Genomic DNA, 6608 nt, shown 5'->3' with positions numbered 1-6608 from the left:
AGCTTCTTGGTACAGTACTGGTGATTAATTCTTGCATTAACAAAAAATGGTCATTTGAGTTCAAAAGTTTTTAATGTATATCTGTTTTAAAATGAGTAGCAAAGAGGAAATACTGGTACATATCCTCAAGATTTCAAAGGAGTTTTCAAAATACAAATGAAAACTAAAGTATAAAATGTTAAAGCAGAGATTAATAAAAGGCTTAAATTAGGATTGGTAAATCTTTAGCCCAATTATTTCTTGGGCAGTTGTTTCTTCAAGGTTTGTTGTTGGGGGATTTAACTTCTTGAGTTCCAGGTATATTTTAGATATGAGACCCTTGTCCGTTGTATGGCTAGTGAAGATCTTCTACCAATCCGTGGGCTTTCTGTTGATCTTGCTAGCTATGTACTTTGCCATGCAGAAGCTCTGCAATTTCATGCAATCCCATTTGTCCAACCTTTCTTTGATTTGTTGTATTTCTAGGTCTCTGTTAGGAAAATTTTGGCCTGTCCCAAGGAGACCTGGGTTTCTCTTATTCCATCCTGTAATGTTTTCAGAGTGTCTGCTTTGACTCTGTGGTCTTTGATCCATTTGGAGTTGATTCTGATGCAGGGTGATATATAAAGATCTAGCTTTAGTTTTCTATAAGTAGTTAACCAATTTTGCCAGCACGATTAATGAAGAGGCTGTCTTTCATTCTATGTTTTTAGCCCTCTTATCGAAGATTACATAGTTATAGGTATGTGGGTTCATTTCTTGGTTTTCAATTCTATTCCATGGGTCCTGAGATCTGTTCTTGAGCCAGTACCAAGCTGTTTTGATTTCTACAGCTTTGTAGTGGAGTTTGAAATTTGGTATTGATATTCCTCTAGCAGTGTTCTTTGTGTTAAGGATCGCTTTTGCTATTCGGGGTCTTTTATTGTTCCATAAGAATTTTTGGATTTCTTCTTTTATTTTCCTGAAGAATGCGGTTGGAATAGTGATAGGTATCGCATTGAATTTGTAGATAGCCTTGGGAAATATTGCGATTTTCATGATGTTGATCCTTCCAATCTAGGAGCATGGGAGGTTTTTCCAATTTCTAATTTCTGCTTTGATTCCTTTTTCAAGTTTTTAAAATAGGTTCCTCATAGACTCCACATAGAGCTCCCCTGTGACCCAGCAATCCCACTTTTGGGCATTTCCTGGAATGATAACAAGCAAAGCCGTACTAAAGCTACCAGCACAACTATGTTTATTGTAGCATTATTTACCATAACTAATATATGGAACCAACCCAGATGCCCCTCAGTAGATGAATGGATCAAGAAAATGTGGTATATATGCATAATGGTATTCTATGCCTCTATCAGAAAGAATAACACTGTCCCATTTGTTAGGAAATGAAAAGACTTGGAAAAAATATATTAAATGAAGTAAGCCAGGCCTAAAGAAACATAGTCCCATGGTTTCCCTTATTTTCACTAATTAGTACATGTCTGAGACAATCAGAAATAGTCAGATACGTTGATGTTAGGTTAAATGAACCCCAAGATAAGGACTTGAATAGTTTTTCTTTCTTGCTATTGTTTATAACATATTTATAAGATGATTTCTTTGTTGCTTTGTATGTCCCTCCCCCATGGCGGGGGCGGGGGGTTGGAGGGTGGGGAGGATGGGAAGATATTGTAAGGGGAAACAAAGGAGGAGGCAACAAATGTACTCATCACCTTGCCCATGTAATTGAAACCCCTCCATATGGTATTTTCACAATAATAACAACAACAACAACAAAAAACTTTGAACTCAAAAAAAATTAGGATTGGATGGGCTGGGAATGTGTCCGGGCTGCGAAAGTGGCTTAGTGGTAGAGTGCTTGCCTAGCATGCATCAAACCCTAAGTTCAATTTCTCACTACCACGTATTCAGAAAAAGCAGGAAGCAGTGCTAGCCTTGACCAAAAGAAGCTCAAGGACAATGCCTATGCCATGAGTTAAAGCCCAAGGACTGGCAAAAAAAATGGAGATGAATTCCTGGTTATAAAGTTTGAAAGTTAAATTGTTAATATTTGTCTCAAAGTGCAAAAAGGAAAAATTAGGATTACCAAAATAATTGCTTAATTGCTATTTCAGTTTGCTCTCATAGGTTTTTTTTTTTTTTGTAACAGTTCCCAGCAGGCCCACACAAAGGAGTAAGGATTCTTACAAGTTTGTCAGATATAACTTTTGGCCCTTAATAAGTTCGAGGTAGACCATGCTTTAAAAAACTATTTCTAATGACCATCTTTGTTTCTTTTAATTGGAGTAAACATGGCCTTTTGTTTAGACTTGTTGATCTGAGAACTGTGGTTCAAAGCCAGCCTGGGCAGAGAAAGGTCCCTGTGAGATTATCTCTAATTGGTCAACAGAAGAGTTGTTTTGGGGCTCAAAGTGGCAGAGTGCTAGCCTTGAACTCAGGGCCTGAGCGTTATCGCTCATCTCTCCAGCTCAAGTCCAGTGATTAAGGAAAATGCCAAGGTGTGTGTATCCCAGCATGGAGAAAGACACTCCTGGGACCCTGGCAATGATGAAACATCCAGAGGCAGTTACAAGCCACTGCTCGGATGGCAGAGATGGTATCAGATCCTGTTTGGCCTTTCAAAAATTGAAGGACTGGGAAGGTGGCTCAGTGGTAGAACACCTGCCTTGCATGCATGAGGCCCTGGGTTCGATTCCTCATCACCACACAAGAAAAAAGAAAAAAGAGGGAAGTGGCGCTGTGGCTCAAGTGGTAGAGCACCAGCCTTGACCTGAAGAGCTGAGGGACAGCACCCAGGCCCAGAGTTCAGGCCCTAAGCCTGGACCCCCCCCAAAAAAAAATTGTTCAGAGCCAGGAAGTCATGAGAAAGTAAATTGTAATCATGCCTTTCTAAATATTTGTCTGCTTCATACCTGGGCAAGAATGTGCCAGTCATCTATGTGGGTTGTAAAATGTGTGGGATAGTTTAAATTCCCAAATTAGGGCTTTGAGCAGATACAGGGCATAACTGTTGGAGCCTTCTTAAATTACAGGAAGGGTTCATTTTACCTACCATCATCTTATTTGATCTTTTCAGCTTGTCTCAGACATATACTAGTTATTGCAAATAAGGGAAACCATGGTGAGGAGCTACAGTAACTCCATTTTAAGATCAAACCTCCTGAGCTGTGCTGCCCTCAGAGTAACCCCTAAAGAGAAAGTTCTCAGAAAAAACCCCAGGTTGCCACCAACCCTGCCCATCCTTAAGGAAAAGAACAGTTCCCTAAGTATTCCATCAGAAAAAGGCAAGTGCGGTCAGGGTGGACTTAAACCCCCTGAACTTGTGGACTTGCTTTTGTGGAAACCCCCTAAACTTGTTTGTTTGATACTATAAAAGCTGTGCTAATTTTGTGCTCAGGGCCTCTTAGCATCACCGGTTACCAAGTGTACAGAGGACCAAGCTCGAGCTTTCAATAAACGACTCTTTGCTGTTTGCAAAGGGCCTGGTGGTCTGTGAGGGGCACCCGAAATTGGGTACTTCAATGGGATCGAAGTTTCTTTGGCCCAGCTTACTTCACTAATAAGGACACAAGTGGTTTTCTCTTTCTTGCTATTGTTTCTAACAGATTTATAAGGTGATAGTTTTGTTGCATTGTATGTCTCTTCCCCCACAATATAAGCCCTGTTTTCGCTGTATTTGATGTTGGTATATTTTGGGGAGGGGAACGGAAACAAAAACAAATTGTTTAACTAGGGATACAGGTGGAACTATTGCAACAATGAGATGTGGAAAATCCTATGTTGCAAAGCAAACTTTACAACTTTGGTGCCGGGGGTGAGGGTATAGTGGTGGAGATGGGAGTGAAGGGATGGTAGGGGAAAACCAAAGGAGGAGGCAACAATGCTTGATAAGAAATGTACTCATTACATTGCTCGTGTAATTGTAGCCCCTCTCTATGGCATTTTCACAATAAAAATTATTTATATATATGTGTGTGTGTGTATACACACACACACACACACACACACACACACACATATATATATATATACACATATACATATATAAATTAAAAAATTGCAGAAGGGAACAGCCCAGGGAAAAATTCGGATCTCTTACAGAAAAAAATTCAATGACTTAATGTACATAAGAAAAAAAAGTGGGGAATGAGATAAGGAGGTCAGATCTGACTGGTGCCATATTGGCCACATGGTGGATAATAGGGTCTCGTATCTTGTCTTCATGCCGGGGGAAGGAAAATGCCTCCATCATCATCTGACTCCCAGGTGATGAATATTCCCAGGTCCCTGGAGGCAGGGGCGAGCACTTGGCTGATAGAAATTACCAGTCCCAGGCACTGGACTGGCATATTTAGTAACCTGTGGACCTGTCCCCTGCTGAGACCCTATTTAGGCCCAGCAGCCCAGCCGCCATTATGTCATGCCACATGTGTCGCTGTGGTCATGTCTTGTCTTCTGACTCATCTCCAGTCATCATGGCATCACAATTCAACTCTCCATTGGAGTTGAATTGGTTTGTTGGTATTTTTGTTCTTTCTTTCCTCTCTAGACTGTTTCCTAACCATGTTTTGTGTGTTTGGGGGCTTCAGGCCTTTGTAAAAATGGGTGGCCAGCAGCCTGCTTAACTGTATAATAAAGACTCCAATATTCCATCTACCTAAATGTGGCTTCTAGGATGCTTTACATCCGGCGTAGTTACCTATTTTCTAACAAAGATAAAGTGAAATATTTTGAGTGTCCACAATTATTTTGGGAAATTTTCCTAGAATTAGTAGACTAAGTGCTGGTATTTTAGTCATAAAATAGAATGAGGTAATTTGATATGGTGGGAATGGGGCGTAGGCTAACACTTACCATGTATGCAATGTTATACTAGTAATTCCAACTCTGAAGACTTCAATATCATCATCTGATAATTAAAAATAAAAGTAGTTCTAATTTATGGAATTATTGTGAGGATTAAATTAGATAACCTTGGAAAAACAATCAACATTTGCTACTTTCTACCTGTTATTTTATCATGTGATGAATTCTAACATTTTTAATGTGATATTTATATTGTGTCCATTTAGGATATGCAATGTGATGTATTGATATTCATTGCATTGTTCACTTTCCTGTCATTATGAGGAAAAAACCTGCAAAGAAAATTTCTGAAGAGGAAACTATTATATTTTCTCATGGTTTAAGAGAATGCAGTTTAAGATCAGATGTCTCCATTGTTTTTAATTGTATTTTAATTAAATAGTGGTATGAAGGAATTTCCATTCAACAAATCAGTTTATAAGTACAATAGATGTTTACATGACATTCCCACATCCTTCCAAAGCTCATCCCATTTTCATTTTTTCTAGTTTCATACTATCCGCATTGAATATTATGCCTTCACTCTCTTCCTCTATAACTCTCTTTATTCCTTCCCTTTGACTTCCCTTCACATCTTCCAAGTGATAGTTTCCTGGTATTCCTTTTGTTAGATTAAAAGTTCAATTTTATAAAAAATTACACCTCTTAAATACTCCTCTGAAAAGACAATGCTTGGGTTAATACTGTTGTGAAAAGTTGTGTAATACTTTTGCCTAAAGTTCTAGCTTCCAAATAAGCGACAGAACATGGCTCCTTTGTGTGTCTGGCTCTGGTTTACTTTACTTAACATATTTTTAGATCTATCCATTTCTTTGCAAATGATGTAACAGTCTTCATATTGGATGGGTGCAATCCAATTGTGTATATGTGCCACACTTCTCTAACCATGCGTCTGGCAAAGGATACCTTGTCTGTTTCCATAACTTTGCTAAGGGGAATAGTGCAACATTGAACATGATTGTGAAAGTGATTGTACTCTAACTTTTTTTTTGTGAAAATACTGTACAGAGGGGTAACAATTACATGGGCATGATAGTACATTTCTTATCAAGCATTGTTGCCTTCTCCTTTGTTTATCCTTCCCATCCCTTCCCAGCTACCCCCCCACAACCCCAACCGATTCTCCCCAACCACTCACCAAAGTTGTAAAGTTCATTTTCTAAATGACAACTTGTTCTTCTCATTGTTGCAACGGGTCCACCGGTATCCTTATTTAAACGACTTGTTTTTCCACTTCCCCTCCACAAATTATCCAACATCAAATACAATGAAAGCAGGGGTTATACTGTGGGGGAGCGACATACAAAGCAACAAAGAAATAATCATATAAATGCTTTAGATACAAATGCATGAAAGAAAAAAAAAACATTTAAATACGTAACTTAGGGTTCATTTTCCTAACATTACATTATCTGATCTTTTCTGCTTGACTCATATATATACTAGTTATCGCAAATAAGGGAAACCATGGGACCTATGTTTCTTTGGGCTTGGCTTACTTCACTTAATATAATTTTTTCCAAGCCTTTCCATTTCCTCACAAATGGGGCAATGTCATTCTTTCTGATTGAGGCATAGAATTCCATTGTTTATATATACCATATTTTCTTGATCCATTCATCTACTGAGTATCATCTGGGTTGGTTCCATATCTTAGCTATGGTAAATAATGCTGCAATAAACATAATTGTGCTGTTGGCTTTAGTGTGGTCTTGTTTGTAAGCATTTGGGTAAATGCGCAAAAGTGGGATTGCTGGGTCATA

Source organism: Dipodomys ordii, unplaced genomic scaffold (assembly GCF_000151885.1).
Source record: "Dipodomys ordii isolate 6190 unplaced genomic scaffold, Dord_2.0 Scaffold229, whole genome shotgun sequence".
NCBI classification, from domain to species: domain Eukaryota; kingdom Metazoa; phylum Chordata; class Mammalia; order Rodentia; family Heteromyidae; genus Dipodomys; species Dipodomys ordii.
This window is presented reverse-complemented; position numbering follows the sequence as displayed.